The following is a 21,732-nucleotide window of genomic DNA, read 5'->3' as shown; positions in this document are numbered from 1 at the left end:
AGATCTGCTACTAAGCCTCACTCATATGCCAGTTTTTATTTAAATTCTCCTTTCTTCTGAATTCTGATAAATTGTATATTTAAAGATTTTTGGCAGCTATGACCAATGCATTCTCTCTTGTTTTATTTGGAGAGGTATTGGTCAGTTTATAACTTACTCAAATTTTATTCACATTTGTAATGCCTGGTTTTGGAATATTTCACTACATATTCATTGAGATGGTATGAATATGAAAAAATATAACATTTCATCTGAGTAGTAAATACGGTTAAAATGGGATTTTCAATATTATGTGATGTCAAAGGTGTTGAAATTATGTACTTTCCCTCAATGGCAATAGCATCATTTTTATTGTTATAAAATTATGGGCATGATCTTCATAAAATATAAATAAACATGAAATGTATTGAAGAATGAAAAAAATAACTCATAAACTTAATACCTAAAGATAAACTGTTAGTTTAGGTATGTTGCTCTATATTTTGCTTTTAACAATATGCCTAGGCATTGTTTCCTTGTCAACAAATAGAAATATTTATCTTGATTCATAACGAAGGCAGAGTGTTTATTGTGTGAATATGCAATTATACAATTCCTTTGTTGATCCACACTTGCTTTCTCTTAAGCAAATTAATATGAGATTCTGTTGCATATATCTTTTTTACCCTTGTTTATTCAGTTGCAAGGAAAATTACTAGAGTTGGACTTTCAGAGTCACAGGGCATACACATTTGACATTTCAATATATATTAACAAATTACAGTTCTGAAAGTTTGCATTAGTTTCCTTTCCAATTTAAAAGTTATGAGAGTACATATTTACCTATACTCACCCCAACATTGATGAGTCTCAACTATTATTTTAATCAATTTTATTGAAATGTATTCATAAACCATACAATCCATCTAAAGTGTACAATCAGGGAAACGGACTTTGGCCGAGTGGTTAGGGCGTCCGTCTACCACATGGGAGGTCCGCGGTTCAAGCCCCGGGCCTCCTTGACCCGTGTGGAGCTGGCCCATGCGCAGTGCTAATGCGCGCAAGGAGTGCAGTGCCACACAGGGGTATCCCCCGCGTAGGGGAGCCCCACGCGTAGGGGAGCCCCACGCGCAAGGAGTGCACCCATAAGGAGAGCCGCCCAGCGCGAAGGAGGGAGCAGTCTGCCAGGACTGGTGCCGCCCACACTTCCTGTGCCGCTGACGACAACAGAAGCGGACAAAGAAGCAAGACGCAGCAAAAAGACACAGAAAACAGACAACCAGGGGAGGGGAGGGGAATTAAATAAATAAAAATTAAAAAAATCTTTAAAAAAATAAAAAAATAAAGTGTACAATCAATGGCATTTAGTGTAATCACAGACTTGTACATTCATCCCTTGACTCAGTATTAGAGCATTTTCATTAATCAAAGGAAAAGGGGGAGTGAGAACAACAGAAAACATAAACAAACCAAAAAACCCTACCCCTTAATAGTCACCTCTCAATCTCACTATCCTCTCCTGCCATATATAACTGCTAGTCTGTTTCCATTACTATAATTTATTTGTATTTACATTTTATATAAATGGGGTCAAACGATGTGTAGTACTTTTTGTATAGTTCATTTCACTTAGCATATTTCCTTTTTATTTTACCATTGATGAAAGATTGTTAATATATTGCTTTTATGCTACTGTCCTTAGTTGTTCCTTTGATTGTATCTTTCCCAAATATCACCCTGATATGAACATCTTGTAACATTAAAATACATATGTTCTATTTCAGAGAAAAACATCCTTATATATGCACTCTTAACCATACTCATTTTTCACAAGAGGATTTGCTGTGCTATACAATCTCATGTTTTATTCTTTAGCTTTCCTTCTATTGATTTACTTGACCTTAGACTTTCCCTTTCAACCACTATCACACCCATACATTATTCCTTCTAATTCCAAACACCATGATGTGCTTTCACCATTTCTATTCATTTCCAAACAAACTTTTTTTTTAAGCAATTCAAAACAAATTAAACCTCTGCTTTCCACTCTTCACCCTCATTCTATTTTCTGGTTACTTACATTCTAGCTATTAACTCTATGGGTTTTTTCATTTTTTTCAGTCCATAATAGCAAAATCATACAATATTTGTCCTTTTGTGTCTGGCTTCCCTCACTCAACATAACATCCTCCAGGTTCATCCATGTTGTCACATGCTTCACGATATTTCATCTTACAGCTGAATAATATATTCCATCGCATGTATATACGACACTCTATTTATCCATTCATCAGGTGATGGACACCTGGGTTGTTTCCATTTTTTGACAATGGTGAATAATGTCGCTATGAACAGATGTCTGTTCACGCCCCTGCTCTCAGTTCTTCTGTGTATATAGCTAGTAGTGCTATCCCTGGTCCACTTGATAGATCTACATCTATATATAAACTATTTTTATTATTGAAAAATAATCATTGTTGTTTGAATATACTTTTACTTTTTTACTATTTATTTTAAACATATTTTCATAAATTTTAGTGTCTTTTCTATTCTTGTATATAGTAAATGTTCTTTTCCTTTGACTGTATTTTTTAAATGGGGTCTTTTTTCTTATTGATTTATAAGAAAATTTAATCATTAAGGAATAAATATTTGTCTTCAAATATTCATCTCCAATTTGTAATTTGTATTTTACAATAAAACATTTTTTGAATTTAAAGAATTTAAGTTCTTTAAATTCTATCAGTATTTTCTCATTCAAGAATTTAAATTTTGTTACCAGGTTTGGACACACATTCACAGCCCAAGGTCTCAAATAACTAAGTGGCATTTTCTTTATTTTAAATTTTTATATTTTTCTTTTCTTTTTTTTAGGACCTCATACATAGGAAGAGACATTCAACAACTGAGCTATACCAAATCCCAACATTTATATTTTCAGCCTGGAGTTTTTTTGGTGAAAAATGTTTAGTCATTTAGTCACTTCAACTATTGACAATATTATCTCTTTTTTCCTGATTTAAGGTGCTGTCTTTCCTTTAATATCAAATAACAATATATATTTGATTCCGTTTCTGCACTTTGGATTCTGATCTAGTGATTTGTATACCTGGCAAAACATTACTACAGTTTTATAATACATTTTAACATCTCATGATATTTCTAATCACATTACTCTCTATCTCTACATATATGTATATGAATTGACAACAATATATGTGCTTTTGTATATTTCATGTTCAGGAAAGTTTTATAATTTTATCCATAGATATTCTCACATTTAATTTTTGTTCTACATCTATTCCTTGTGTTCTGGTACAATTGTAACAGGGTTATGTTGCTGCTGTTGTTAACATTTTCTAATTGCCTATTGATGCTATTTAAGGAAACTATTAATGTTTATTTATTCCTTTGATAATTTTAGTTGATGCTCATTTTTCCACATCTGATATCTGTTTATCTGTAATAATTTAACTCTTTTTCAATAGTTGCTTTTAAAAGAATCCTTTACTTGTTTCTGAGTTACACTTTTAAATGTAATGCTAGGTGATAATAATTAAAGAATAAACATTGTTTTTTTTTTTTGGTGAAACATCTGAATCAATATTTAACTTGATTATTTGATCATAAGCTTTGTCAACATTTATCAAAATGCTTACTTATTTTTTGCATTTTTGGAATATTAAGATGAATTATGTTTGTATATGTTCCAATATTGAACCACCTTATTTCTAAAATTTGGACTATAGGATTTCAATGATTCTGAGTTATTTTAGTTATTTTTTCTCTCTAGATATTTTCATCAATAATAATAATAGAGATTGATTTTCAGTTGTTATTTGCCAAAATCTTTGTCAGATTTTGGTATCAGATTATTATGTGAATTGATAGAATTTTCAGTGGCAATCCAAGAGCCCACTGTGTTCAGTTTGAGTAGAAAATGGTTTATTGGAGGATATTATGTAGCAAACATTATTATAAACAACCACTAGAAAGCGATTTGGAGATATTGGAACACTAGATATGTCAGTAAGATTCTTGTTTATCAGAGAATATGAGATTAACCACAAAATTCAGAGTGGGGGCTGTCAAATTAGTGGCGTGTCTAGAAATCCAGAAGTCTGGGGAAATGTAGAGCAAGGAAGTAAGTCAAGTGCTGGAATGAGGGGAAAAAAAACAAAACAGCCTGGGTCTCTAATTAATCTGAAACAATCAAATCCTCTGTGGACTGGCTACTTTCCAAATTTTATTATTAATGCAATAGAAAAAAAAATGACATGCTCATCTTTTATAAACACATGAAGTTTTGTGGGGTTTTTTTTTTGGGGGGGGGAGGGATCTACAATAATTTTATTGTAACAGAGAAACCAAGCTGTTATTTTTACATGATTAGAGCAGATGGTGGGTATCTTTCCAAAGGGTGGAGGTTGAGCCTGGCTAGCAGCACATATAAGATTAAAGCCAAATCCAGAATAGTCTCTTTCCTGGTACTGCCCAGCATTGCCTGACTCATGGTGGGAAAGAAGTGACTACACAGCCACACGGACGAAGGTAAGAGGTCAATTGGGCAGAGGCAACATCCCAACAGGAGACAAAGAGACATGCAAAAGGATGATGAACTTAAACTGCAGTTACCTACTCCCCACGATCCTTTACTGAGAAAGGCGAGTAAATGGGATGTGCATTAAATTATTTCATTGTTCTTATAATAAGTAAATCATGATTGTGTGGGGTTAACAGTCAACCAAGTAGTAAAATGACATAATTTAGGCCAGTTTTAGAATTTCGTGCTTAAGGAAAAGAAGGACAATGATAAAGAGGAAGAGAGGAACATTCATAAAATGTCTAAAAGCATTTAAAAGAAGAGTGTTTTTTCATAAAGAAAACTGGAAAGAGGAACTTTTCTTTTCCTTGTTGCCGAGACAGCAGATTCAATGGTTTTCATAAAACATGATTTCTCTAATATGTTCTGTTGATAAGGTTGCTCAGTAATGGGTGGACAGAGAACAACTGTTAATGTTAGCACAAGCCTTATCAGACAGTTTCCAACATAAGATGTTTTTCATTTTACATGAACAGAGGAACCCCTCACCACAGGACGGTGTTTCAGTTAAAGTTTCAGAAATATTGCAATAGTGTGATTGACAGGCTTTTGGGGTCTGACTTCCTTGCACACATAAAACTCTTTTGGAAAAGCTGGAGGCAAAAGAATGGGAGAAGAGTTTGGTTCAGAGCCACAAAGTTCCAACCACCAGCCACGGATGGCTCTGCCATATTCTACCACATCGTCTTTCCTGAGAAACGATTAAGACATTCAGTGGTTGAAAGTTAAATGCTATGGTTGAAAGCAGTGATATGCTCACTGCCTTCTGCCCTCCTTCATCCTTCGTATGGAGCTTACAAAAGCAGAGACTGGAGACAGAAAGATTGTCTCTGTTCCCTCTCACCAGGGAAAATAATTGGTGAGCTAGCAAGTGGCATGGGCAAGGTAGCCAACATTACCAGAGGTGACCCCTGCCACAGAGACTCAGCCATCCTTTGTCATGTAGATGGAAAACTCCTTGGTCAGTTGCTCCACCTGTTCAGGCTTTAGTCCTGGGAAACAGACCATGCCCATCTGGTCAGTGACGTGCTGCCATGTGTGGGAGGAGCCCTCCTTCTTGAGGCTGGAGACCAGCTGAGTCCACATGCTCATGATGCAGTCTGCCATGACTTTCTCTTCTTGCAACCATTATTTTCACAGTCAGTGTTGGTCAAAATGGCGGAGGCAATCGGGCCCCACTGAGAGGAGGGTTGGAATACATGGGATGGATCAAGGTCTTCAGCTGGGATTCCACCCTTTTGGCTTCATCGGCATCTTTGCAGATGATAATGAAGTCTCACATTCTCACAGTATAAGCCCATGTTCTTGGCTTATGACCGGCAGAGGCAAACATCACTGCCCTGCTCAATGGAGTGGCACACAGCCCAGGCAGCCTTTTCAAGGTTGCCACTGGCAAAGCCTTGGTAGACCATGTCAAAGAATACAAAGAAGTTCTTTTTCTTTACCACTGCTGCTATTTCCTTCCATTGCTCAGGCCGAGGGCCAGTCCTGTGGGATTGTGGGCACAAGCATGCAGGAAAACACCACTTTGCTCTGGTGTTTTTGAAATGTCCTCCATAACTCCTGTGCAAAGTTGCAAGTCTTGGGGTCATACTATCGGAAACTATGCAGCTGAATGCCTGCGTCCCTCCAGATGGGTGTGTGATTTCCCCAGGATGGTTTGGGAAGGAAAACATCTCGGGTGAATTTAAAGAATCTTTGCAGAAAATGGCTCTGATCTGCAATGCCTGGGTTCTAGAAATGATCTGCATGATGGTCTACCAGTCACTTCTCAATACTTTGCTCTTTTCATCTAAAGCCAGTTCTGCAGTACAAAATTCAGCCAGTTCAATGATGGGCAGGTGTTCCCTGTCCAAATTTTTTTTGCAGCAATCTGGGCCTCTGCCTTCTGGACACTAGAGACCAAAAAGGCTTTCCATTATTGTCCCTGTAGGCACCAACTCCCGGGTTTATCTTTTCGCTGCTGATGTCTCTTTTAAAGGCTTCTGTGACTCCCAGGTTGGGCTCTGGCACCCCAGCTCCACATGGGTCCACAGGAGCTGACTCTGGCAGAGGCTGCAGCTGCAAGGCCTGGGTAGAAAGTTACAGCAACCCCGGAGAGGATGCAGTGGGAGTGTAGCAGAGCCATGGTGGTCTTCAGGTGAGCAGTGAAAAGCTACAGGACGGAGCTGGGGACAAGAGGGCGCTGCCCACCAGAAGATTTTATTTTACTGTTGCTCTTATATTGTAGCTGAACTTTTTACATTGTTTAAGTAGTCACAGGCTTCATACCAATACTGTGGCTATTTCATCTTTTCCCTGATTACAATAAGCTTAGGGCCTGGCAGAATCCCCACATCAGCAGGAAAAGCCAAGTGGAAACAATTAGAGCTGTTCCTATGTACCAAAATAACAATCCAAAAGGAAAATGCATGCTGGTGGCAATTACAGAGATTAATTCCATGGTCAAAGTCTTGAATAATGCAGCTATGGAGATGCTTATCATGCACCCATTAATTCACCCAGTTTGAACTATGGAAAATAATATTAGGTTATAAGAAAATAAATCAGTACTGACTCCAATTGTAGCCACTATTCCAGATGTGCTCTCTTTTCTTGGATCCTGTCATAAACCTCTGGCATTGGGAATCAGTTACGTGCCTGTAAACTTGTTTCTTGTCTCCTTTTAAAAAATATATATCTCTTACATTCCAGCAAGTAGACACCAACAATTAAATCTTTACATTTCAACTTTAAGGATAGCCGATGGATCTGTACCTGTGACAAAGTTTAGTTCTGAAGGGCACTGACATATTCATCATCTCCCAGCACATCATGCACACTGGTAACTTCATTCTGAATAGAAAATAAAAGGACCAGAAGATCAGGAGGAAACACATTCTCCAGTGACAAATGTAAGACACATATATGTCAGCCTGGAAAATAAATCCAGGGAATGTCAAAGTCCTGTCCCTCATTTGAATAATTGGGGGCTGATATATCTAGGCAATACTGGAATATTCCCTCAAAGTGAAAAATATCATCCCTCATGTTTTCTCTATTTTAGTCTAGTTCAAGGTTAAGAAACCTTGAACTAGACTTTTTAAACATTTTTTGTTCCATGGACACCTTTGCCAGTTAGGTGAAATGAATACCACTATAATTTACTTATTGCATACATTCATAAGTGAAGAAAATGCTAGATTTCAGCATTTTCAAAGAAAATAAGTTGACTGTTTTCAATTCAAGCTCACAGATTCCCTGAAGACTTTATACATACCCCTTGGGGTTCCATGGACCCCTGGTTAAGAACCTCTGGTCTAGGTCCTTGCTGACCCACAAATGAGAAAAAAGATTGGTATTTAACAAGCAAACTATTTATAGATTTCTGGGAGGCCTGGTGTGGCGGTTTGAATCATGTATGGGTTCAAAAAAGATATTGATTATTTTTGTAAACTGTTCTGTTCATCTGGGTGTGATACTCTTTGATTGTATTAAGTTCAAAGGTTTTATTTTTATTTAATTATGTTAAGATTGGGGCTTTGATTTGACCACATCATTAGGGCATGCAAGGTTGAGACCCTGTCTCATTGGTAGGCTATATAAATGTACACTCAAACAAGGAGACAGAAGATACACAGAGAAGGGAGCTCTACAGACATGGAAGGGGATCCTACGACCTGGAAAAGAAAGATGGCCATTGACCTGACAATTTACAGCTGACCTTGTGAAGAGAACAAAGCAGCTGAGCCTAGAAAGAAATGAGCCCCAGGAAGAGAGACCAGCCCTATACCAAACTACAGCTGAGATGGGAAGAAGCTGGGACTATGAAGCTGTAAGAGGAAAGAGGAAGGCTGAACCCCCACCCACCATCTTGCTTCAACATGTGACAACAGACTTTGGATGAGGAAGTACATCTTATGATACATTGAGTTGGACTCTTTAGGGCCTCGTAACTGTTATCTGTTACCCAAATAAATACCCTTTATAAAAGCCAACAGAATTCTGGTACTTTGCATCAGCATCCCTTCAGATGACTAATATACATGGTTAAGCAAACTCAACAAATGATGGGAGATAGCCCTGGAAAGCTCAAAGATAGGAAGCTATTATTACTTAAGATCAGAGAGATAAAAATGGAATAAGTAGTTGCCCAAATCCAGAGAAAATAGCTGTAGCTGTAGGAGAAGAAAGCTCGATAGGTGCTATATTGCCTTTGTCATATGAATGTAGCCATCTTGGGGCAAGCACTATGAGGTATCCATGGAAGAAATACCCTAACTTCAATCTCCTCCTACACTCCATCATTCACTGAGCTTGACTTCAACCACCATATTTAGCTTCAAAGGTAGTCCTTGGACGGTTTGAGTGATGCTCACATAAAATAATGGCATTGCTTCCAAGGAGGTAAGCTTAAATGGTAAAAAAAAAAAAAAAAAAAAAATCACCACAGTCAATAGTGTGTTCTCTTGCAGAATGCAATAAATCCTTTGTACCAGCAAAGAATATATGGTGCTGCCTCTCAAGGCGCCAGTATGTGTACATATGTGTGTTTTCACATGTTTTTAAATTTTTAAACATTTTTTGTTTGTGTTTTTAATACACGAGACATAATTTTATGTAATGTGGGAGCATTTTTAACTGCACGTAGTTTGAAAGTTTGCAAGTATGTGAGTGTGTACACTTAGTAGATGAGGGGTGAATTTTATTCTTACTTTTCTTTTCCTTTATAACACCCTCTGTACTTGAGTAATGACACCGTGAGTGCTGCATTTTCCCAATTCCAGTAAGTCCTATTGAGACTGTCAGTCACCATGCTCAATTGTCTCCTACTTTCCCTTACTTAAGGATGAACTATGATTTACCCTAGGCAGAATCTCTCACTTCTAGGCATTTGAATCTGCAGTGGAATGCCACAGAATGCACATAATTCCAAACTGAGTAGTTCGGATGACAGGGACCCCAAAGAGATTTCCATCAAATCTTTGCACCAATTTTTTCTTGTCTTAATTTTATATTTTCTTTGATTCAGTGAACTGTCAAGTACTGTTTCAACAAATTTCTCTTCTGCTTATGTTCACTAGGGCCAACTTATATTGTTTATAATCAAAGATTCAGAACCTATATTATTGACCTTTCTTCACCATATGAATTAGGAATTATCTTCAGCTGTAACAGATGCCTCATTAAAATGACTTAAACACCCAGTGGTTAATTCTCTTTCCTAACATAATGCTGGCAAAAGAAAATTCAGGGTGGGATGGTGGTAGTTCGAAAGTTATCAAGGAAATTTTGGTCCTTTCATTCCACAGAGTCGGGATCAGATCTCAGTTTCTCTCATGTATAAAAATCTGCTTGAGATTCATGTATGATTTCTATATTATAGCCAAAGAGAGAATAAAATAATAAAACAAGAAAGGCAAAATATAGAACTTTTTTTGCAAAGTCACCATCTTTAAGAGCTGTTCTGCGCAGTAGTTCCCTAGTATATCTAGGCTCTACTGGTACTCCTAGTTGTAAAGGGACCTGGGAAACAGTAACTTTATTGTGGCCAAACTGTGCTCTGCTAAAAACCAACAGTGTTCTCCTAATGAATATATGCCGAATGGTCATACATCTGCATTCTTCTATGTGAACATTTTTTTCAGTTTGTTGTTAGACAAACTGACTGCACATTTCAGAATAGTCTTGTTCATGCACCTATCTCAGTCGTAATTTGGCTTCTACATAATGACACGTGCAAAATTACTGAGGAAACCCTCTTACTTGGAATAAGTTTTGTGAGAAAAGACAACAGAACAGAAAATTGTTTGTTTTGAAAACTTGGAGATAATTCTTGATGCCTCTGTTGTTTATGTTTTGATGGAATAAAAAGCCACCTTTTATCTCATTTGTATTACGCAAAATCCTTTTGGTATTTTACTGCTAAGAAATTTGACAATTTTACCACATGATTTTGTCTCTTATTAAAGATATGTTTATCTAAAAGAATAACATATTTTGATAGAAAATTATAAAATACCATAAACTATGTCATTATAAATATGTCACCCAGAATCTTATATCTCAATTATTCTTATAGTATGTTGATATACTTATGAAAAATTAATCTATACTTGAACATACACAGTACGTCTAAACTGTATATGCAAATATGCTGATCCATATATTATCCAGGTAGTAGCAGCTAATATTAATTTCCTAGGGAAAGTTAGGTTTGACAAGGTTTAATTCCAAACTTTCTTACTGTTAGCTGGCTAAGCATGTAGACAAGTGCCATCAGAATGTATAAAAAGAGCCATTTGTGGTTGGAGTGAGTAGAGCAGTTCCCTCCATATACAAGCTAAGATAGTTGGAAAATTGAAGAAAGCTTTTCTATACTGCTTATTCTACAAGCTCATCTAGTGGATATAGTGCTTTCCATTTGCTATTAGAAGTTCACCTCCATCCATCCCTCATTCCCATCTCTTGAACTTCTAGTATAGTGTGATCTGTCTAGAAAAACTTCTTCTTATGACTTTCTCTTTCTTTTATCTTCTATTATTACCACTTGCCCTTTTAAATCTTTTTGCTACTCCTCCACCTGTTCAAGTTGCCATTCCTTTCATGGTGGTTTGATTCACTTTGGTAAAATCTAAGGCACTATGTCTTCTAGGTGGAGAGAAGAGGAGAAATAAGCTGGTATTCTGATCTAGTTTCAAAATACATTATTCAAAAATCAGAATTTTGACACTTTATAAGGCAAGGATTATAAAGTCTGTACTATCTCCTCTGTGTTATTATACAAGAAGATCCATCACCTACTTTAACTTTAGTTGCCTGATAAACTGCACTGTAAGTAGGGGAGGAGGGCCAAAATAAAGTAAACAAAACAAGCTCAATTTATTCTAGTGCATGTGCATGTGTACATAATGTTAGGTATATTGATTTGTTTTTTTTCCTATTCATAAATGTTTGTAATCAAAACTTCTACAAATACATAAATTACTACAAATGAGTGTACTGAATGTGTTATGTTCTTGTGTATTACCTTTATTGTAGAGTTTGTGCTTAAATAAGTGAAGAATTTAGCCATTTAATTTCACTTGATTTAAGTGAATATGAAGGCAAAGACTAATAAACTTTACGAAAGTGTTAATGAATGCTGCTTGTAAATATCATGTGCCTATTAGGATATGAAGCCTAAATTACTGTAGTCATACTTAATTGCACTCAAATGAGAGTTTAGAAACCTATAAAAAACATTCTAACGAGTTGCTCATTTAAATATTTTACATGCAAAAAGTATTTCATTCCTTTGTCTGGTAAATGCTTCATGCTTTCAAATTATGAATATGGGATATCAGGGATTTCATAATAATCAATTGGTCAAGAAAGTATGTTCCTCCTCTTTTCATAGCAGGGCTAAAATATAATACTTTTTCTTTTCTGAATTTTTATGTAATTCCTTTGTAGATTATTTCAAAACTTCTCAGAATGTGTATTTTGCATGTAGCAACTGAATTGTATTATAATTGCAACTTTAAAAAGTAAGAAGAGGAAGAGGAAAATACTTTTACAAAATTTCTGCAATTCTATAGGAATTACCTTGCCATTTTTCCTCATGATTGAGTTTTCATGTTGATAAAACTATGAAACTGCTAGTAATTAAAACAGGCTATGTCTGAAAGTTTTATAAAAATAAGTAAATAAACTATTTTATTTATGCAAAATATGCCTCTTTGTTTCTATGGGAATTTCAGAGATTCAATTAGATTAACTGAGACTTGTGGGAAGAGAATTTGTTGCTGAGGTTCAATAAAGGTTATCCAAGCCTGTAAATTTACTTTGAAAATCATACAGCAAATAGTCTATTTAGTCAGCCAGAGAACATCACTTAGCTTACTGTGAGCTTTTAGAATAATGAGGAGCTACACATCCCAAATTTATATGCACATCTTATATGTGTGATTAACTTTAACTTCAAGACTACGTTACAACAATATATGTGATATATTCTTTAAACAGTGTAATTCTTTTTCCAAAAGAGCATTGTATAGTGACCTAAGTAATCTTGTTTCTGTAAAAAATATGTTCTTCACATTTAAATTTAAAACATATATTCATAAGATTCATAACCAGATCTTTAACCACAGCTTTTTAATTTCAGAATTAGGCATCATATTGAAAAGAGTTGGAGCAGTGATAATCCAAGCAAGTTCAAAAAAAGCATAGTAGTCCCTATTATTTTTAAAAATCTAAATTTGAAAACTTTCCTGAATTTTAAAATTCCCCACCTTCTTTTGGGGTTGAATCAATTTAATATATACCACAGTCATCTCATCGAGACATAATGGGCATTTTTGTGCAAGTGAATTAGTTTCCATGGAAGCATATAGCAACTATTTCTTATGCTATTTCCTTTAGCAGAATGTATTATGAATTATTTTTAAAATTACTTTGTGTGACTTAGATATTATATTACTAATAGAAATATACCTTTAGATTTCATAAGACATAACTATGGCCTGAAAGTGCAGGAAATGATAAAATTCTTTCTAATAAACAATCTCTCAAACTTACAAACATGACTTTAGTTTCAGATTTTATTCCCTTGACTTTCAGCAAGAAAAATTATTTTAACAAGGAAATTCCAGTCTGTTTCATGGCTAACTCTTTATAGCTGGCTAAGAACAGATTCAGGAAAGTGAGAAATCACCTCATGACACTTGAACTTTCCTAAGCTAAATGAAAATGTTTGTGGTGATCCCTTCAAAACTTTATCTGACACTCAATACTAGCTGAAGTGGAAAAACCATGGTTCAAAATTCTATAATGCTGTAAAGAAAAAAATTGGATCATATTGTTCAGGGTTAGTGAAGTCATGATTAAAAAGCTAAACAGGAGCAAACTTTGACTCTGGTGCAATCTCGCTAAACTGTTAGGTCAAAGCTGTGTTGACAGGGAACTGTACCAAGAACTAGACAGGACTTAAGAATTGTACTATAGGAGGGAACTGTGGGAAGATGATGGAGCAGGAGTTTCCAGAAATGAGTCTCCCCACTGGAACAACTACTAAACAGGCAGGAATAATCTGAATCAAGTATTTTGAAATTCTGCAGTCCAGTAGAACACTGTAGCGCATCCAGAAAAGGGTAAGAAGAAGATGGTAATATCTTACAGTAATTACCAGTAAATTATTCTCTCTATGTAATGGTTATCACCATACACCCCCAACTCTTGTGGCAGGCAGCAGGAAAGTCCAGACCCAGGAATAGCTTGCTGGTGTTAGAAAGGGACATAAGAATACACTTTCCCCAATTTGTGTGTGGGGGTGTGTGATGGTTAGCCTAATGTGTCAACTCTGTAAGGTAATGGTGCCCCGTTGTTTGGTTAAGCAAGCACTGAGCTAATTGTAATACAGGGGCATTTCATGGACTTTAATCATAAGTGAGTGGAATGCGTAGATTGCTGGTTATATCTACGATCAACTGAGGAGACTGCCTGTCAACAATGAGTGATGTCTCATCCAATCAGTTGAAGGCTTAAACAGGGAAGTGATTTCAGCATTCAGAGAGAGAATTCCCATGTCTTCTTTGAGTAAACAGGGTTTCCAGGGGAACTCATCAAGGACCTTCATTGAAGCCCCTGTTTTGCAGCCTGCCCTATAGAATTTGGATTTGTCCACCCCACAGTTACAGAGACTTTTTTAATAAAATCTCATGTTATTTACTGGTATCTCTTGTCCTGTTTCCCTAGATAACACTGACTAATACAGGGATAAGGGTTGATCTATGATCACTGCTTTTGAATAGTTACTTTGGATTGCCGGGGATCCCTACTCTGAGGATGGCCATTATTCTAACCTATGTTGAACAAAAGTATCAGAGGAAAATTAAAGATAGTTGAAGGGTTGCATTTGTAAGACAGGGGCTGAATAAAAAAGCATGGCTTTGGGGAAGCGGCTGTGGCTCAATCAGTTGGGCTCCTGTCTACCATACAGGAGGCCCTGGGTTCATGACCGGGCACCTCCTTGTGAAGGCAGGTTCGCCCGCATGGTGCCACAGGGTGCTGACTTATCAAGGTGACACAACAACAACAAAAAGGGAGACTAGCAAAAAACACAGAAGAGCGTGCAGTGAATGGGCACAGGGAGCAGACACCACACACAAAAAAAACATAAGTGGGAGGAGGCATAGTTTTGGGGAGTCCTGGAAGAAGCTCTTGGTAGCCTTCCCGGCCCTTCTCTTTATCCTTCCAGAGGGCAATTTGGAGCAAGCCAGTGCTGCCGTTGTGGATCCCTGGCCTTGCTCCAGGTAGGAAAGACGGCGGGGAAACTCCTCTCCTGAAAGTTCCCTGCCCCCAGACTCTCCCTTCAGGCAAAAGCCGCTTGAAACAAAGAATGCAGATTTAAAAAGAAAGAATGAGGCAGATAGCAGTGGAACAACATGGAGAGGGAGACAGTGTTTTTCTTGTGAACTAGAAGGTGGATTCAAACTCCTGTAAACAAGGGAACTTCTGAGGTCACAAGCAACTATAAACCAAGGACAAAACACAGGCCAGAAAAAGACGTAGAGGACCCTGCACTTTGCATTTGTCTTGGGATGACCATCCTGATAGGCATGTTGAATTCTCACTGAAAAATCAAATTGCAAAGATGGTGAAAGGTATTTTTGCTTAGGGTTACATGTGTTGTTTGCTCCTGATACTCAAGAACATATCTATCCCAGAGTTAACATACTAAAATATTAAAATGTACAGTGTGATGCCAAAAATTAGACAATGTATAGGAGATGGAAAAATTCCTAGAAATATACAAACTATCTAAACTGACCCTATAATAAAGAGGAAACCTCGACAAACAATCACAAGTGAAGAGATTGAAACACTCGCCAAAATCTTCCCAAAGATAAAAAGTCCAGGACCAGATGACTTTAGAAGTAAACTATATCAATCATTTGAAGATGATTTAAAACCAATCTTGCTCAAGCTATTCCAAAAAATTGAATGGAAAGAATGCTACCAAACTCATTCAATGAAGCTAACATTACTCTAATATCAAAACCAGATAGAGATACTACAAAAAAAAAAAGAAAATTACAGACCAATATCTCTAATGAATATGATGCAAAAATCCTCAACAAAATACTTGCAAACTGAATCCAAAAGTACAATAAAAGAACTATACACCATGGTCAAGTGGGTTTTATCCCAAGTATGCAAGAGTGTATAAAAAACCCACATTGATAAATTGAAGAAGAAAAATCACATGATCCTCAATTGATGCAAGAAAGGCATTTGACAAAATACAGCACCTTTTCTTGATTAAAAACACTCCCAAAATCAGGAATAGAAAGAAGCTTTCTCAATAGGGTAAACTACATATATGAAAAACTTACTCAATGGGTAAACACTGACAGCTTTCCAATTGAGATCAGGAAGAAGACAAGGATACTTACTGTCACTATTGCTATTCAATATTGTGCTAGAAGTTCTAGTTAGAGCAATAGGTTAGATGAAGAAATAAAAGGCACCCAAATAGGAAAGGAAGAAGTAAAACTTTCACTATTCACTATTGATATGATCTTACATCTAGAATCTCCTGAAAAATCCACAAAAAAGCTACTAGAACTAATAGACAAGTTCAGAAAAGTTGTGGGATACAAGATTAATACTCAAAAATCAATAGCATTTCTATACATGACTGGAGTGCAATATGGGGGAAATCAGAAAAAAATTCCATTTATAATAGCAACTGAAACTATCATATTTAGGAGTAAACGTAACCAAGGACATTAAGGACCTATATTCAGAAAACTATAAAAATATTGCCAAAAGAAACTGAAGACAACTTAAATAAATGGAAGAAAATTCTGTGCTCATGGATTTGAAGACTAAATATCATTAAAATGTCAATTCTATTCAAACTGATTTACAGATTTAATGCAATCCCAATAAAAATCCCAACAGCCTTTTTTTGTAGAAGTGGAACTCCAATCATCAAAATTATTTGGAAGGCTAAGGGGACCTTAACAGCCAAAAATATCTTTTAAAAAAGAATGAAGTTGGAGGACTCTCACTTCTGAACTTTAAAGCATATTACTTAGCTACAGTGATAAAAGCAGCATGGGATTGGCATAAAGACAGACATGTTGACCATTGGAATCAAATAAAGAACTCAGAAATAGACCTTCACATCTACAGTCAAGTGATTTTTAACAAATACGTTAAGCTTTCCCAGTTGGACCAAAGAAATCTATTCAATAAATAGTGCCAAGAAAACTGGATATCCATACCCAAACAAAAGAAAGAAGACCCCTATCTCACATGTTATACAAAAATTAATTCAAAATGAATCAAGGACCTAATCTAAAAGCAACAACCATTAAACACCTTGAAGAAAATACAGGAAAACATCTTCAAGATCTTGTAGTGTGTGGTAGTTTCTTTATCTGACACCCAAACATGAGCAACAAAAGAAAAAAAAGATAAATGGTTTTTTCTCCTCCTCAAAATTAAACACTTTCATACCTCAAAGGATGTCATCAAAAGGGTGAAAAGGCAGCCAACACAATGGGAGAAACTATTTGGCAACACATATCCAATAACACATATCAAATGATGAATGGAAAAACAAATTGAGGTATATACACATGGTGGAATATCATGCAGTAGTAAGAAGAAATTAAATTGTGAAGCATATGACAACATGGATGAACCTGGAGGACATGATGTTGAATGAAGCAGGCCAGGCACAAAAGGACAAATACTGAATGATTGTGCTATTATGAACTAAATATATTGTGTAAACTCATCGAGTTCATGAGAACATAGGTCACCAGAAAATAGGAGAGTAGAGAATGGAAAGCTAAGGGTAAATATTTGCAGAATTGGTAAAAAGCTTGTTTGTAAATTTTTGGAAATGAATAGAATTGCTGAAAGTATATCATGGTATTTGTAAGTAACAGTACTACTATTTGGGTATGACAGTTGAAAGAGAAAGTCTAAGATTATGTATATTTTGCTAGAAGGAAGCTAAAAACTGTACCATAGGACTATGTAAGATAGTAAAACCTGTTGTAAAATATGAATATGAGGGATATTACATATATAAGTGTTTTTATATACTATAAATACAAATATACTAAAGAAAAGGAAACAGAATAGCAGCTATGTGTGGCAGGGGAAGCAGAGAGATTGAGAGGTAATGAGTTTCATTTGTTCTTTTTGCTTATTATTATTACTGGAATAATAAAAGTGCTCTAAGTATGACTGAAGTGATGAATGCACAAATATGTGATTACACCAAATACCATTGATTGTACACTTTGGATGGATTTATGTTTATTAATATGTAGTAATAAAATTGATTTGTTTTTAAAAATAGAATATGAACAATGTGCATTAAAGATTACAAGACAAACAAAGAAACAGGAATGATGCGAAAGACCAAATTGTGGACATAGCAGACAAACACTTTAAAAATATGACTTTTAGTACACTCATGAAGATACGGAATTACAGTGAAAGAAGTGTAATCAGGGAAACAGTGAATGAATGGTATGAGAATATCAATAATGACTTAGAAATTTTAAATTGGAAACAAACAGAAACTCTGCAGTTGAAGACCACGATGACTGAAATGAAATGAAAAATTCCCAAGTGGGGCTTAATAGCAGATTTCAGGTAGCAGAAGAAAGAACCAATGAACTCAAAGACAAGAAAATGCAAATAGATCAAGGTGTGTAGCGAAAAATCCAATGGCAATATAAAAAGCAAAAATATTCTATGAGACCTTTGGATACCATCAAGCATGCCAATATATGTATTTGGGGAATCCCACAATTAAGAGAAAGAGAAATAGGAGCAGAAACAATATTCAAAGAAATAATTTCAGAAAACTTCCCAAACTTAGCAAAAGAAGTGAATATGTACATCCAAAAGGCCCAGAGAACACCAACCAAGATAAACTTCAAGAAGAACATACCTTGTCACATGCTGAACAAATTTTCAAATGCAAAGGACAATGAGAGCATTCTGAAATCCGCAAAATAAAAGAAATGTGATATGTAAAATGGAGTCCCAAGTAGTTTAAGGGCTGATTTCTCATTAGAAACCGTGAAGACAAGAAGGTACTGGATTTGAATACTTGAAGTACTGAAAAAAAAAACGATTGTCAACTAGGATTTTATACCTGGTGACACTTTACGAGTGAGGATGAAGTTAAGACATTGCCAGATAAACAAAAAGATGAGGGTATTTATCAGCACTAGACCTGTCCTAGCGTTTATTAGCAGTAGTCCTGTCCTATAAGCAATGCTAAAGGACATTCTTCAAACTGAAAGGAAAGAACACTGGACAATGACTCAAAGTGGAAGAAAGAAAGAAAGACCTCTGGTAAAGGTAAATGGTTTGGTTATTTTAACTGCTGCTAATATTGCATTGTATTTTTTGGTAGGTAACTCCATTCCTACATCTTACAGGTACTAAAATGCAAATGTATAAAAAAATGATAAATCTATGGTTTGGACATACAAAGTGCAAAGATATAATTTGTAACAAGTACAAAAAAGGTTTTGTTTAGAGGGAACATTTATGTGTAGCTATTGAAGTCAGGTTGGTATCAAATCAAATATGATTTTTATATATTGATAATGTTAAATTTTAACTCCATAATAACCACAAGTAAAATATATGAAAACTATATCTAGGAAGAAATGAGAAGGAACTGAATATGTTACAATACAAAAATCAAATAAATAAGAAAGTACTTGTTACTCAAATAATTGAAGGATGAAAAAGTTATAAAAGTTGCAAAGACTAAATAGTATATGAAAGTAGTGACTTTATATGTATAAATAGATTATACTCTCCAATAAAAAGGCAGAGACTGCCAAAATGGATAAATAAAGGATGACTTAAATAAATGCCATTGAAAAGAGACCCATCTTAAATTCCAATACATGGGTAGGCTGAAATTGAAAGGATGGAAAAATATACCATGCAAGTAGTAAACAAAAGAGAGCTAGGGGACAAAACAAGGATGTGCACAGACCCCACTGTAACTCAACATTGTACTAGAAGTACTAGCCAGAGCATTTAGGCAACAAAAAGAAATACAAGACATCCAAATATGAAGGAAGAAGTAAAACATTCCCCTATTTGGAGGTAACATTATCCTATACACAGAAAATCCTTAAAGATCTATAACAAAGCTCCTAGAGCAAATAAATGAATTCAGTAAAGTGGTAGGGTACAAGATCAACATCTCCAAATCAGTAATGTTTCTTTTGAACTGGCAACTAATGATCAGAAGAAGAAATAGATGAAAAATTCTATTTATAATAGCAACTAAAAGAACAAATATCTAGGAATAAATCTGATAATTTAAAAGATTTGTACACAGAAAATTACAAAACATTGCTAAAAGAAATGAAAGAAGCCCTAAATAAATGGAAGGACATTCTTTGATCATAGAGTGGAAGACTGAATATTGCTAAGTTGTCAATTTTTCCCAAAGCAATTTACAGTTTAAACAGAATCCTAATAAAAATTCCAACAACCTTCTTTCCAGATATGGAAAAGTCAATCATCACAATTAAATGGAAAGTCAGGGGAACGAAATAACTAAATCCATCTTGAAAAAGAGGCATAAAGTTGGAGACTAACTCTTCTGATCTTAAAACTTATTATAAAGCCACAGTAATCAAAAAGCATGGTATTACTGCAAGGAGAATCATATCGACAAATGGTAACATTTGTGATTCAGAAATTAACCCTCACATTTACAGTCAACTGATATTTGACAAGGGTCAAAGACCACTTAATTGGGAAAGAATAATCTTTCAACAAATGTTAATGGTAAAATTGAGTCTCCATTTACAGAAGAATGAAAATGGACCCCTACCTCACATACAAAAATCAAACCAAAATTAATCAAATACATAATTGTAAGAGTCAGAACTATAAAAGTCCTAGAAGAAAATGCAGGGAAGTATCTTCAGACTCCAAAACATTGTCTTAGATAAAGGTTACTTAGACATTACATGCAAAGCACCATTAACACAAGAAAAAAAAAAAAAATAGATAAATTAGACCTAATCAAAATTTAAAACTTTTGTGCCTCAAAGGACATTAACAAGAAAGTAAAATGATAATCTACACAATAGGAGAAAATATTTGGAAACAACCTGTCTGATAAGGGTTTAATATCTAGAATACATAAAGAAATCCTTCATCTCAACACCAAAAACTAAATAGCCCAATTAAAAAGGGCAAAAGATTTGAATAGTCATTTCTCCAAAGATTTACAAATGGGCAGAAAGCATATGAAAGGATGCTGAACATCATTAACCAATAAGGAAATGCAAATTGAAATCACAATGAGTTACCATTCACACACTCTAAAATGTCTACTATTTAAAAAATGGATAATTATAAGTGTTGGAATGGATGTGGAGAAATAGAAACACTCATCCATTGCTGGTGGGAATGTAAAATAATATTATAATACTAGGTGTCAAATACTTAGAGGTAAACCTTCAGTTGGTTATCTAAGGAAAAAAAACTGGGGCAATTCCACAGTATAATTCTTTATTTTTTCCTTTGTATTTATTTAGTTTTATTAGACAAGTTGTGGATATACATAAAAATCATGCATAAAATACAGTGTTCCCATATACCACCCTATTATTAACTAATCATCTGATTAAGTGGGACTTGGTGCTCTCAAAGACATGGCCACAAGGTGAGAATGGAAAGTGGACAACACAAAGAGTGTCCTTGTGTAATATGTCTTAAATGGTACAACACAGCAATGTTTTGTAATTTTCAGCATACAGAATTATGGCCTAAAGGGAAATTAAATAGCTAAAACAATAATTTATTTCATTCTTAGAGATTATTATGTCCAATAGTCTGAGCTGTAATGTAAAAATTTAGTATTATTTTATAATTAATTTCTATTATATTAGAATCATTATTTGTATTTGTAAATGTTTGTTGCTATGCTGCCTATTTCTTATAATTGATTATATTAAATCTAACCTGACCTTACACTCTCTTTTAAAATTTGTAATTTCTTTCAATCTATTTTTCTATTTGATTTTACAATATTATAATACAGGTCTTTTTAACAGCTAAAAAAAAGCCACTGATTATACACTTCAGAGAGATGATATGGTATGATATGT

General features: G+C 35.1%; 1 pseudogene; it reads right to left on the bottom strand.

Moving 5' to 3' along the window:
- Window positions 1–5,446: 5,446 nt before the first annotated feature.
- Window positions 5,447–6,710, bottom strand: LOC101412515 (aspartate aminotransferase, mitochondrial pseudogene; annotated as a pseudogene).
- Window positions 6,711–21,732: the final 15,022 nt, after the last annotated feature.

The sequence above is a fragment of the Dasypus novemcinctus genome, chromosome 15 (assembly GCF_030445035.2).
Source record: "Dasypus novemcinctus isolate mDasNov1 chromosome 15, mDasNov1.1.hap2, whole genome shotgun sequence".
Lineage (NCBI taxonomy): Eukaryota > Metazoa > Chordata > Mammalia > Cingulata > Dasypodidae > Dasypus > Dasypus novemcinctus.
This window is presented reverse-complemented; position numbering and strand designations above follow the sequence as displayed.